Source organism: Meleagris gallopavo, chromosome 16 (assembly GCF_000146605.3).
Source record: "Meleagris gallopavo isolate NT-WF06-2002-E0010 breed Aviagen turkey brand Nicholas breeding stock chromosome 16, Turkey_5.1, whole genome shotgun sequence".
NCBI lineage: Eukaryota > Metazoa > Chordata > Aves > Galliformes > Phasianidae > Meleagris > Meleagris gallopavo.
This window is the reverse complement of record NC_015026.2, coordinates 8,504,232-8,518,589: the sequence shown is the minus strand read 5'-3', so window position 1 is coordinate 8,518,589 and position 14,358 is coordinate 8,504,232.

Below are 14,358 nucleotides of genomic sequence, written 5' to 3'. Positions count from 1 at the left end.
CAGGAAGGCCGGCTTGGGCGGTGGGGCGGCCGCGGCCTCCTCCTTCTTCCTCTTCTTCCCCACGTGCTTGAAGCGCACCATGAGGTTGGAGGTGGACTTGAGGACCGCTTTGTTCTTCTTCTTCTTCTTCTTCTTGGTGCTCTGCTTCTGCAGCCCCCAGAAGAAGCGGGAAGTGTTCTTGAACTGCCCCTTCTTGGGCCGCCGCAGCCCCAGCTTCTTGAAGCCCAGGAAGAGCCTGGAGGTGCTACGCAGGCTGCGCTTCGCCCGCGCCTTCGGTGTGGCTGCCACCACCTCTTCCTCCTCCTTGGCAGGCTGGGCCTTGGCCTCCGTACCCTTGGCTCCTTTCTTCTTCTTGGCATTGTCGGCCACCGCTTTGGAGGCACCTTTGAGGTTCTTCTTGGCCGATGCCGCATCGCTCTCGCCCTCCTCTTCCTCCGGTTCCAGCTGCACCTTCTTCCCTTTGCCCGGCTTTTTGGCCACCACCGCCTTCAGCACCCCTTTCTTCTCCTTCCCTTTCCCCTTCTTGGGCTCCTCTGATGCAGCCTCCTCCTCTTCCTCTACCTTTTCCTTCTCCTTCTCCTCTTCCACCGCTTCGGGCTCTTTGCTCTCCTCCTTCAGCAGCTCGCTGTCTGATGTCTCCTCTACCTCGCTGACCTCCTCCTTCTTGCCCTTCTTGCCATCCTTCCCTTTCTCTTTGCCCCCCTTCCCTTTGCCATCCGCCTCCTTTTGGCCTCCCCCTTCTTGCCGACCATCCTGCCGGTGACAGCCGCTCATGCTCCGGCTCTCACGCCCACTCCAGCCCTAGTGATGCCCTGCACAGATGCCACAAGTTGACCCTTATCCCAGGGGTGATTATTTACCTGCGCCTGGTTTCGATGGGCCACGCGCCCGTGTGTGGCTCCTTGGGCTGCCCGCGGGGGCTCCCGGCTGGGCATGGCGTGGGGCCAGCAGTACGGGGCTAGCAGGAGCTGCCGCCTGCCTGCCACCCAGCCCCACGAGTCTGGCCCGAGATGCTGGCCGCGGGGCTGCCAGCTGTAACCCAACCTCGGGGCTTGCAGCAGAATGAATAATGCAAGGGATGAGCTGCTCCTGCACGGAGACTTTTCCGAAGGAGCCAAGGAGAGGCAAGAAACACCTCTACAGATGATGTAGGAAGGGTAAGCCCTACAGCAAGCATTGTTCCTGCTACTCCTGGCTTGCAGTGGGATGCTACAAGGGCTGAAACGTGGCACTACCAGCTCTGTGCCCCAGGAACAATGCCCTGAGTCCCCAAAGCTGCCCCAGTCCAGAGCCATTCATCCTTCAATAGGTGAACACAAACACCACCACTTGCACTCATATCAGCACAAAGCACCATTGCCAACCTAAAATCAGCCTCTACCACCTTTGCATTGCAATGGAGAGTCACGGAGGAGGACCTCAAGCCCAAATCATACCCTGCAGACCCACTTGAAGCAAGGGGAAGGAAGGAGCCCACAGTGTGCAGCGTGGGGTCACTCCAATGTCGTGTGCACATTGCATGTCCCGCAGCAGTGCTCACACATGCACGTGCCTATCTGCGGGGTGACCGCATCAAATCTTAATGCCAGCCCTGGATTCGTGCCGCTGTGGGTTCATGAAACTTTCAGCAGCAGCGGTGTGAATTTGCTGCCCAGAGCACGCCGTGCAGGTGAGGTGGCATCGCTCCAGCCCTTCCTCCCCCCCGCAGCCCACGAACAGCTCTGCCATCACCATGCCACACGTAACAACCCTGCTGGCGGCACCATCCTGCATCCCGCATCATTTACCTGCTGGCACAGCCTGATGGAGCGCAGCACAGTGGCTGCCAACCCCCCTGTGCCATCCCCACAGCCCCAACCCTCCATGCTGTGCTTCACCCCGGGGAGCTCCAGGTATCACCTTCACCCCGCCACCCTCCACGGTCCCCATCATTTCCTATCCTCCATCCAACCGCCCTGTGCGATCCCTACCCCCACCCTCCATCCCAGGAGCTGTGCAGGCAGGCATGGCATGGCAGTGGGCATCAGTCATGCTCTCAGCACCGTATGGCACTGGCACAGCTCCCCGTGCTTTGCCATGGCTGTGGCCACAATGAGGGCTCATCAAGAGGATATACCAAGAGAGGGAGAACAAAGGGGAGTGGGCAGCACAGCCCCAGATAGATGAGCTCCCACACAGCCCTGCTCAGATACCCCCATAGATCCCCTTCATGCCATCTCACACTGAAGGTACAGCCTTCCCATATGCTTTTGGCACAGAGCCTGCAGGGAGCTGAGGATACCTGGGACAGCAATGGCGTCCAGAGCATCCTCTGACCATGTCACCATGGAAGGGCTCCAGACCTCTCCCCAGGAACCCTCCAAGCCCTGAAGCACCACGGGTCTTTCCCTGGTGCCCTCTGAGCTGGCTGCTCATTTCTATCCCTAAAACCAAACCCAAGAGCATGGGGACCATCAGTTCCCTGGCAACATGCGCTGCATCCAGGCTGGCCAGGAAACCTGCCTGGAGCAAGGCGTGACCCAGAGGAGAGGATGGAGCAGATGCTGCAGAGGACAGAGCAGCTGGCTGCAACGCAAACTGAGATTTGTGCTTAAACCAGCTGGTACACACCCAAAAATGCTGACTCACAGCCCCAGCCGTGCCATACAGCCAGGTCACGGCCCCACAGTGTCACCTTGATCATAGAGCTGATCCCAGGGGCCTCGGCTGCCAGGCCAGGCAGGGTTCCTGGGGTACCACATCCCCAGGATAAATGAAACGCAGGGAAGGAGTGGTAAGAAAAGTGGGGCAGATGCTTGTGGGGAAGGATGGAGTATTTTGGACAGGAAGCTCTGTGCCAGAGAGCAACAGAAACACTGTGACCATGGAAAGGTGAGGCAAGGAGGATTAAAGGCTGGGAGCAGACATGCAGAAGTGACACAACGCTGCGTACCGTGACCTGGAGGACAGCAGCATAAGGACCAACATTGCACAAGGTCCCTCCCCAGCACCTTGGCCATCGCAGCCCCCACGAGCCCAAGGGATGAGCCACCTACCTGGGGCACCCACAGCACTCACCTGGGTAGCCTGGCTTGCCCGCATGCCCTGGCACTGCTGGCTCTGCACTCGTGGCCTCGCTCTCCCTCAGGGACCGTCACTCTCCTGGCACCCGCAGACCCATATTTGCCGCACGGCAGCTGCCGGCTGCTGCTACCCAATGCATATTTGATGACTGCTATTATTCTCATCTCTGCTCATGAGCGGAGGGATGGGAGCTAATCTTCCCTGTGCAGGGCTGGGGGGAAGCACGGATGGAGCAGCTGGCGGGGCAGCCAGCCCTGATCCCTGTCCTTCATCCCACGGTGACGCAGCTGGACAGTACCACAGCCCTATCCCTCCCAGGACAGATGTGTCACGAGACCCAGATGTGAGCAGACAGCAAAAGGCCCTGACCCACTCCTCCCCACAAGCCAAAGCACATTTAGTAAGAGAAATCACAGGGACACGGGGTCACACACCAGTAAGCTCTCCCACAATGGGGCTGGGACTGAGCAGCCCTGCAGGCACCCCAGGGAGGGAAGCATCCTGCACAGGAACATCTCCAATCTCTACTCCCTCCTCCCAGAGCCACACGTCTGGGCTCCATCTCCTCCCTGCTAACACGTCCCTGCCGTAATGCGGTGGGTATTTATTATGCTGATTCCTCAGAAAGCAAAAGGCTTAACTGCAAATTACAATCAATAGCCCCAATCCCCAAGGGGAGGGTTCATCATTTAGCAGGCGCAACCAGAGGAATTCTAAACTATTTGCCAGCCATAAATCCTCCTCTCCGCAGCCTCCCCAGCCAGCTCGGCACAATGTGCAATGTCTGCTTGGGGGTGACCCTTGTCAGCATTAGAAACAATTAAGCTGTCAGTGTGGATCGTGGCTCTTATATACAGTCCCGAGCAGCGCTTTAAGATGTCAGTGTGATGGGGTGAGGGAAGCTGGTGGAGGCGAGCCTGCCGCAGTAACCATCTCTCATTGAATTAAATGAATGTATTTGGAGTCAGTCTCTTTTTATTACCTTGCGAACGATTCCTGACTAAATTAAATTATAAAAGGAGTGTTCAGCCAATCAAACCTGCTTGATTGCCTGGAACAAGCATTTTAAACAGAGCACGCCTCGGGCCTTTGCTGTTTCCACGATGAGATGGAGGGCAGCTGATGGACTGTGTCAAAGCTGATCCACCCCGCTCCACACCTGGAGCATCACTCAGCAGTCACATGCAGCCCCACACCACCAGCAAAGGGCAAGGCAGGCTGGGTGCAGCCTGGGGGAGCAGGGCACCGTGCTAATGAAGGCAGAGCAGGCTGGAAGAGCAGAGATGGCAGCAGCTGCAATGCAGAGCAGCAGCCCCAACCCAGCCAGGCTCCTGCCTCTTGGTTTCATCCAGGAGAACCTCCTCTTGTACAGCAGGAATCAGCACACTGCCTGCTTCTGCACCCCATCCTGCACCTGCCTTCCTCCAAAAACGTTCAGCAAGGAGTCCCTCAGTACATCTCCCTTTGCTAGCTAACGAGGGATCTGAGCAATTCCATAAAGCTCAGGAGGTTCTGGTACAACACAAACACTGCAGTGATTTCCCACCCACCCCTTGAGAGACATCTTCAGGCAAAGCTGCTGCTGCTGCTGCATTGAATTGCAATGCTTGCAGCTTTTAGCATCAGCACAGAACAATTACAGAATCTGTCTGAAAGAGTGAGCACTGCAATTAGAATGCACGCATTTTCAAACACAGCTATGAACTCGCTTGCAAAAACAGCTACTCTTGCTTCAGAAAAGAAATTAGCTTCTTCTGGTTTAACGACTTTTACTCCATCCGCTTTCCAAATTTAATTGCCTATCAGTTCATTTTGAACAGGATGAAATGCACAATTTCCTAAGTGAATAGCAAGGCTAATTAGAGGTTTTAATGATGGTGTGCTGGACCAGTCAGTTTTAAAAGTGAACACACTGAGAGGAAGGCACTAACCAGGTAGGTTACACTGTGCATTTCAGCCTCACGTGAGCATCCACCATTTCCCCAGCTGCACACACTACCCGGTCTAAGGACAAAGCACAGCCCAGCTCCACCTCCAGCTGCCTGGCTGTGCACTGGGGCTTGGCAGGCTCCTTGGTTTGGAGTTAGAGTCAGAAAGTCAGGGACAAAACGAAACCAAAAGAACTCTTTGTGTGGGAGGCTCTTTGCCTCTGCAACCTTCACAGGAAATTTAAAGGGCGAGTTAATGTGCTGGAACGGCATCCCCCCCGATTCACACAGAGAAGTGCTTGCTTTCTGCAGCCAGCTCAGGCATAATGCTGCTAATTTGGAGCTCATTCTCCACTAGCTGCCACCGAGGTTGGGATTTGCTCTGCACTCCAGCTGTGAACAAAGCCAGAAACAGGGAAGGGAACTTACAGAGTTCAAAGTCACCTTCTCAGTTTGGGTATTGTGAATAATATTGTGCTTGGCTCCCACGCCACCTCGCAGAGGTCCTCTCCATCCTCAGAGCCCTCGCTGCTGCCTCACGATCTACTCCACCTTGCCACCTTCTGCAGCAGCATCTGTCATTCTTCAGGAGGCCAAAGGTAAAAAAGAGAGTTAGAGAACACACCAAACTGCCAAACCACTGCAGGCAGACGTCCACAGGTCACATGAAATAGCAATTTTTATTTTCTCAAATAAAATATTCCTTCCATTTCTGCTCGATCTGTTTGTGAGGGGTGGGGAGGAACACAGAAGAGGGAAGGAGCCCTGCTCAGACAAGTTTGCTATCAGACCTGTCCTCACAGTCAACAATCCACATCAGACTGAACTCTTTTCCAATGAAAGAAAATAAAAGCTATCGGCAACTCTTGATCCCAGAAGGAAAGAGCTGTTCTCTATCAGGCACTCTGAATTGCTTAGCATCAATACTTAGTGAAAGAGCATGATTAGAAAAATCCCAGATTTCTGAGGAAAAATATCCAAACAAGAAACACCATTAAACAGAGTTGGGGTAAAACCCACAGCATGGGATGGTGCTGAGCTCAGAGAGCACTTATGGGAATTTAGAGGCAGGACTGAGAAAGAAGCACATCCCAAGCAATGCTCCTGGGGACCAACGGGCAGGACAAGAGCGGAGCAGACTCTCAAGATCACTCCTTGGGCCATCATATGCCAGAAGTGAATGCTCATTGCAGCCTCTGGCTCTCTGATCGTACCCTGCTGCAGTTTGGCCAGGTTAACCATTCCTTAACAAAGTTTCAGTTCTCACCTCTCAGTACCAGTTGGACAAGGATGTCCTACAAAGCTCTCTGCAGAGGTAACAGGAGGCACAGCATGCCACTTCTTAATGTAATTGAGGGACCATCATAAATTCATCAAGGCTTGTCTGACTGAAGTCTCCAACTGTGAAAGCTGTAGAGACCACACGTCCGGAGAGCAGAGGAGGAAGAACTTTGTTTTCTGTTTCAGATCAACACTTAAATTAAGTGAATAGATAAGCAGCAAAGCATCAGCAATGTTCTTCCAGCTCCGGTTCCTCTGTTCCAAAGCACAGGGCCACATTTGTCCACACAAACCTATGAACTTCCCCTTAGCTGAGCAAGCTACTGGTATATTAATACACAGACATGTGTGCAGATCTTACTGGGGCAGGACATTGCTGGCTGCAGGAACTGTGTCCCAGAAGAACTGGTTCCCCTTTTATTTTTCTTTTTTAAAATATACTTAAGAAACATTACTTCGCCTGAATGCTGCAAGATGAAAACCCATTTTCCCCATCCCCACCTGCACGTACAGTAGCCTCATTTTAAGCCTTTCTCCAAGAGAAGGAGCTTCACAGAAGCCTTCTCGCTTTCTTGGCTGTGGAACACATCTCTCTTTTTCCTTTTTTCTTTCTTTTTTTTTTTTTGTTTTTGTTTAGTTTTGCTTTTATGTGGTCAGATCCAATTTGAGTGATTAAAGACAAGGCCAGGCACCAGCAAAGAGCAGCAAAGGGAGCTACTTCTTTACGATCTGAATGACATCTTCATGCTCCATCATATGGGTTAAGCCCACTCTTTGAGGGCTGTATTTTGTGCTTGTCCCCTTTGAAGAGAAACAGGGAGAAGGGTTAGAAGGCAACCAGTCACATGAGGACAAGGATTTCTCTTGTTGAACACTGCTGTTAAACACTTACCCATACCAAGGCATATTTGAACTGGCTGGCTAATGATCTGTGAATCCGGTGGCACTGCAAGACAGACAGACAGCATGTGAGGCACTCTGGGACCCTTTGTAAACAACTTGCTCATTAATCAGGATTGAGAAGCAACTCATGTCTACATCAGAAATAACAATAGTGGCTTTATAAGCCAGTTAGCAGCACTTGAAATACAAAATAGATGCACAGGAATCTACAGTTCACCAAAAGGTCCATTTCACTGCTTCCATGTGCTTTTCCACTGCTTCGAATCAAGTAATTCTAACGAAATCTTTTGTAGCAGTGAGGAAAGAAACCCAAGGCAGATGGAATCAGGAAAGGTAACAAAAGAAGAAGCCCAGCTAAGCACTGGCATATTCCATACTTTAAAAAACTCAAATAAATCACAGCAGGCTCGAAGATTCCTTCTACAGATAATTAATTATAAATAACAGAGAAATTACCACATGCTCCACAGAAGCTCCTTTCCGTAGGATAATAGCATCTGTGAAGTCTGGTCTCTCTATGAAAAAGCAAACGAAGGGATAAAAAGAATCACTGGTTTTGCACTGAACATGTTCTAACATGCTGACATTGTGCCACACTGTTTCTGCTTACTGCTCTCCAATCCCTTGCCTTGCCAGGCTCGCAAGCAGCCTACAAACACAAGAGGCATCCAAATAGCTGAAAGCATTGAACCTCTTCTGTCCACACTCCAGTACCCACAGGTAAACAGTTATCCACGTCACAGCTCTCTCACAACTCACCTTCTGCAACCCCATTCCAAAGACTTGGCTTTCAACAAAGAAGACAAAGTCAAAGCCCACCTGCCTAAGTACAACGGCACCACTCTGCAGTTTTCTGTAAAGTCCCCATGGTTTCACAGCTTAACAAACTCACAAAAAATTCCTTAATCCTCTCATATCCACCCAGTTCAGAGTTGTTTAGTTGCGATCACAGCCAGAGGAAGAATGTCTTGGAAAAGGAACAAGTTATAGATGTGCCTTCACCATCAGGAAAAGCTACAGGTGAATGGTAAAGCAAAAGGAGGATCAAAGGCTCCAGAGCTCCAGGAGCCCAGCATGGGAATCACCAAATCTCCCACAGAAGGAACAGGAGACCTCTTCTGGGCAGCAATCTGCTCATCACAGACTGCACACAGTAACTATTAGAGGAAGGAAGCTGCAAGCCTGAAAACTTTATTTCTTTATGACAGCATCGTGAAAAGCCTTATAAAAATTCAGCTCTTGTAGTGCAGAGAGAATAGGTGAATCAGACAAAACAGAAAGGACTTCCCAAGAGTTAATGCTGAAAGCTGGTTAGGGAGTATGTAGTTGCAGCACTTCCAAAAGATCACTCAGAGCCAGGCATCCAAGCCCCACTGGCAGCCTGTCTGTGTTTGGTGAGCAGCAGCCCTTTGTGCCTTTCAAACCTTCTGCTCAGCTAATGGCCACTTACGTCCTCGTTTCTTGGTGTAGATGCAGGTAAGTGCCAGATATTCCCACAGCTTCTCCAGCAAGTAATCCAGGTTCAGTTTCATGCCACAGCTGTAAAACACCAGGAAAGACTCAGTGTTTATTGCTGTTGTGATTTAGAGATCCAGAAGAACAAGGTGAAACATCTAATTACAGAGCTAAGGTACAAGGGGAAATGTCTGTAATGATGTCATTACAGGAAAAGCACAAGATGAAATTAATAGGGCTTTCAGAAGGGAAAGTAGCTTTGAAGCAGCAAAGCCCCAGTCAGATACATCAGTGCTTCCAAGGGAACAAGCTAGAGACTTATTCTGCCCTGCAGATGGTGTGAGGAAGCCAGCAGCCTGCCTCTCCAGGGGAAGGAAGCCCAGAAAAAGCTGTGCAGTGGCTCCCTGCTCCTACCTGATTACAACACTGTGGGGTCTCCGAGCAAGTCGATCCACTTCCTCCATAGATATCTGGTCAATCTTGTTATAAACCTAAGTCAAATGAGAAACAATGCATTCCTTAGGATGTCAATTCAGCAGCACTGCAAGGAAGGCAGACACACACACACACACACGTGGGTATAACAAACAGTTGCAGCATCTGATATAGAAACATGGATCCTACCAGCTAGAGGGCAGGCCAAGGCTTTTAAGAAATTATCCTGTTGAAATTTGGGAGCCTAAACGTAAGCTTAGACCTTCTAAACCTCTCAATTTGGGATGATAGCAATGTGCTCTCCAGCATCATGAATTCAACTCCGGGCTCAGTCATTATCAAACAAAGCCATTAAATGACCTCTGGCTCAAGGAAACATTTACAAAAACTCAAATGTGGAGCGCTGGCAGCAGAGGAACCGAAGGCTCCACACCACAGCAGCAAGCTGTGCTACCAGGATGCAGAGCTCACGCTGCTCCACGGCAGCCAGCCACTAGAGGGCACAGGGAGAGCACACAGCACAGCTGCGCAGGTATAAATAGCAAAAAAACGCCCACCTCCTCGTCCCCGAATCGTTACTGCTTTAAGAATCAGGAAGTCGCAGAGTTTCCTTCTGTAAGGAGGTGTTCAGTGCTGCAGAAGGCAGGCTGTTGCTGAGATACTCACGTAAAGGCATGGCATGTAGACCCTGTTGCCTACAATCACGTCAATGAACTCGTCAGGGGAACAATCCTCTCTGAAAAGGACTTCAGCGTTGAAGATTTCTGAGGTGAACATTGTCAAGGTCCAAATCCGGCATGCCTAAACACAGCTGTGAGTCAATGGCCTGAACCTGCCTGGTGCAGCATGGAGAAAGGGAATAAAAATGGGAAAAATCAACGCAGGCCTCCTCTTACCCCACCGAGCACACAACAAGGCCATCCCACAGTGGGTATCATTTGGCTCGAGAGCTGCTGGCTTGAGGCTCAAGTGCCTCTCATTTTAGGAAAAGGATACTATACTCATGGAGGATGAGCTGTACCAACTTCTCGGAGCACTGAGTTAGTGTGACAGTTGAGTTGAAGGATATACCTCCACCTTTCTTCGGCTGCAAGACAATAAATCAACTCAAGAACAGCCTCCAAAATCCACCACCTGCTTCAGTCTGCCCAATGCAATGGGCAGCACACATTGCCCTTGGCTTCCATTAAGCAGCCTCACACAAGCTTGCTTGTAACAGCCCAGGAAACCTCACCTTGAAGTAGATATTTGGTTTGCTTTTATTCAGACGGATTCCTACAGATTCCAGTTCTTTCTCCAGCAGGGCCCTGCAGGGACACTGCATGTTAGTACCTGTGAGATTGAGACCAGCCAGGTGACACCCACACTCTTCCTTTTTGGTTGTCATATTGGTACAACGTTGTCATAAACTCACTGCAACGTAACATCCACTGCTAATGCAGGGCAGGGTCAACAGTGGAAATCTAGCTCAACAGCCCCATCTCTGCACAGCCATCCTGGAGGAATGATCTTTCAACTGAGAAGCCCAAGCTGAGGTCTGCAGAAAGTGCTGTAAATGCTGCTCCCAGTTAGCCAGCATGCCTCCAATGGAGCACAACCCCAATCTTGCACTCAAGCTTAAATAGCAGCTCTCCTGTGTACCTGGGATATGGTGTTTCAGGGAGCTGGAATGTTTTCTGGGCAGGTGGGATCTGCTGAACCCGACTCACCATCCCAGCCCCGCACACCCAGAAGCACACACTCACCGCTGCACTTCACCCTTCGTGGCATCCAGCATCATAATGACAACGTCTGCTGTCCTGGCCACAGCTATCACCTGCCGACCTCTGCCCTTCCCTGAGGAGAGAGGACATGGTTGTGTATCAAGAAGAGAAACCAGCTACGAGTTCTGTGACAGATGGGGACTTCTGTTTGGAAGCAAGGAAAAGGATCCTGCAATCCTGTGCTGGCCACAGTCAGCTGTCAAGGGGTCCCTGTGTGAGCATATCTGGCCCATCCAATGCTATCTTATGCCCAGCACAAGCCCCCAGAACATTCTCTTCTGTTATGGCTTACACAACTAGCACACATATGTCTGTATACAGCTGTACACGTTGAAATGTCGCTGCTGCCAGCTGGACAGACACCCCACACCTGTGCAGTGGGAGTGGTTCCAGGTGACAGAGACAGCTTACGCAGGGCAGCGATGTGGGTATTTTCTGGTCAAAAGGGAGAGAGACCTTATTAACCAGGTCATGCTCCTCTAAGAGACCATTAGAATGTTCTCCTAAATTTTGTAAACGTTTCTTTTGTCATGACCTGCTGATAAGAAAGATAGTGAAGCAGAAGCACAAAGGCCCAGAATCAGGAGTCACGGAAGGACTTGCAGGAAATTAATCAAAAGAAGTTACTGTTTAGCTGTAATTCCCCCCTCCGCCTCTCCAGCATCTTTCTTTAGATTTCCTCTGTACCAGAAAGCAGATGAGCAAAATAACACTCATGCAAGAAGGTGAGAAGTGACTGACTTGCTTTGGCTCCCACCTCCAGAAAAGCGTATTTCTGCTACATATAGAGCCTTACGTGGGCCAGGGATAAGAATCGTGCCTCACATAAGATCAGGAATGCCAGTTTGGAAAGCCAATGTGGGAACCATTGGCCTGGGAAAGCTGCTGATGTTTGATGTGGGCAAGAATGATACCGAGTGCAAGTCCCTCCTTTACATCAACATAGAGATCAGCCAACCTTGTGCTGCTCCTTCAATGATTCCAGGCAGATCCAACAGCTGAATATTGGCTCCTTTGTACTGAAAAGGAAATGGACAGAAAGTTGAAAGCCTTGTGCAGGGTACCTCAGCTGCCCTGAAAGCCCCAGGCACATGCTGAGTTCCAAAGCCTGCAGAGAGTGGAACTGAATGAAAGCAATAGTGGAAGACAACTTTCCACAAAGCTGGTGGCTTTGTTTTGATGAGGCAACCTCTGGAGCGTTTCCCATTAAGCTGTGTTCAACTGTGGGTCATACTGCAGTTCTAGCCTCCTAAAGAGTCACATAACTGCAGTTTGAAAACAGCACAGTGCAACTGCAACAATATCCCAACTGATAAATAGAAAAGAAAGGGAAAAAAAATACAACAACTCTATTTTGGTCTAAGAAGTAAAGCTCTGTAATAAGCAAATGCCATAATCCCTTACCAAGATGGATCAGAACTACTGATGTGTGTTGCAGGTCTTACAATACCAGGAAAAAAAAGGGGAGACCTTTGTTCATTGGATCAGCAGGGTCACTATCTTTCAAGCTACTGCTGCAGTAAGTCCTCAGTAACAGCTTCAGCTGGTGACTGGAGCTTGAGGCTGCATATGGATGCATTACAGTGCTGGTGTTCATTTTAACACCAATACGTTTGCTTTCATTATTTAAATCTGCTTTCAATTCTGACCCAAGTTTTCTCATTCCTCTTGGATACTTTTCAGTTTGATGCCCTTCACCATTTGCTTTACTGATAGACACTCAAACCACCGCTAATGAAATTCCTCAAGGACAGGAGTAGTCGTATTTTCTTTCCAAATTGATCACAGTACAGATTGCCTCTTTTAAAGCTTCATTAAAAACAAATCTGTCAAGGTTTCCAGCCATCTGGTCAATGGCGCCAATAGCAGTTATAAAAAATTCAGCTGAGAATTCCTGTATTGCTCTGGTCAGTCGAACTGTGCCATATGAAACCCCGATCAGGCAGTCAATCTTGAAGAGTTATGCAGCCTAGAGAAGTGCTACATCAGCACTGCAGGTTGCAGACTTGATACTGCAAGCACTCAAGACTTCATGAAGTTTAAAGCAGAGGTCAGCAGAGATCTCCAGATATTGCTGCTTCTCAGCAGACTTCTTTACATGTCTGGGTTTCATACTGCTATCTTCTATGAAAGGGAGGAAAATCCTACTTACTTCTATGACTCCTGGGATACATGTCAGGGTTGTGAACTCATAAGATGCAGCTTCACTGGCAGTTGAGGTCATTAAACTCAAAAACGTGGACTGAAAAAGCAAGAGACTGCCATCACAAGAGATACTCAAATGAAAGCACTGACACACGTTCAGCAAAACATGCAATACTAAAAAGTGTTCATCAGTTTCTAAAGTCAGGTTGCAGCCATCCAGGATCCAGGGACTGAGACAGTAATGGGTCTGCCAGCATGAAGATAAAACCTGTACTCTTGCCTATGTTCTCAGCAGTGGTTGCACTAGTTAACTCTTCATTAACTAATGGCAAGAAGGTGAAATACAGAGAGATGATAGATACCTGCTTTACAGCCCCTGCCAGTCACAAACCCAGAAAAACCACACTGCAAGGTTAACTCGGATACGCACTGACCTTACCCACAGAAGGAAAACCAATCAGTGCCACTCGGGCATCTCCAGATTTCATCACATCGAAGCCTTCTCCTTTAGCAGCAGAGGATTTGGAAGGTTCTAACAACTGAGCTCTGTATTTTGCAAGCTTTGCCTTCAGCAGGCCAAGATGGTACTCAGTAGCTGAAATAACAGAAACACAGCAAGTGGTTAAAGACAGTGCCTGATAACTCACCCTTGGAAACAAGAGCCTTCCCAAAATGAAACCTCAGATTTCAGTCCATAACTTAAGACACCCTAGCTACATCCAGGTGTTCTGTAACTTCTGAGATATCGGCCACTGAGAGTAAAGTCTTGCAGTAAACTGCATGCAAGTCAAACTTCAAGGAAATAAGATGTTTTCAGGTTGGATATTAGGAACAATTTCTTCTTGAAAAGAGCGGTCAGGCACTGGCACTGCTGCCCAGGGAGCGGTGGGGTCACCATCCCTGGAGGCGTTGCAGACTGTGGAGATGTGGCACCGAGGGATGTGGGCAGTGGGCACGGTGGGATGGGTTGGGAGGAGGCAGAGCCTGTAGGGAACAGCCCGCCCCGGGCTGGACAGCACTCCTCCAGCATCCATCACTGCAAAAACGCACGATACTCTTCCTCTGCTTTTGCCAATTTTTAAAAACATGCTCAGCTTAGAGCTCACATACACGAATAAAACATTTACTAACTTATTCTTGAATTTACACCCGACACAGAGAATAAGGCAGCTCGTTCAACAGAAGCTTGTAACAGGGGATCGCAGTTTCTATCAGCTCTCCTCGCCAGCATTCAGCCCGCAGAAGCAGCAAAGCGCTGTGGGGATGCCCTGCCGCAGCCCGGCCCTGCCTTGAATTCAGGCATCCGAATTCCAACCCGGTGCAACCAGCAGCCCGGCTCCCACCGCGGGGCCGCCCCGGGCTGCGCAGGGGGCGCGCCGGGACCG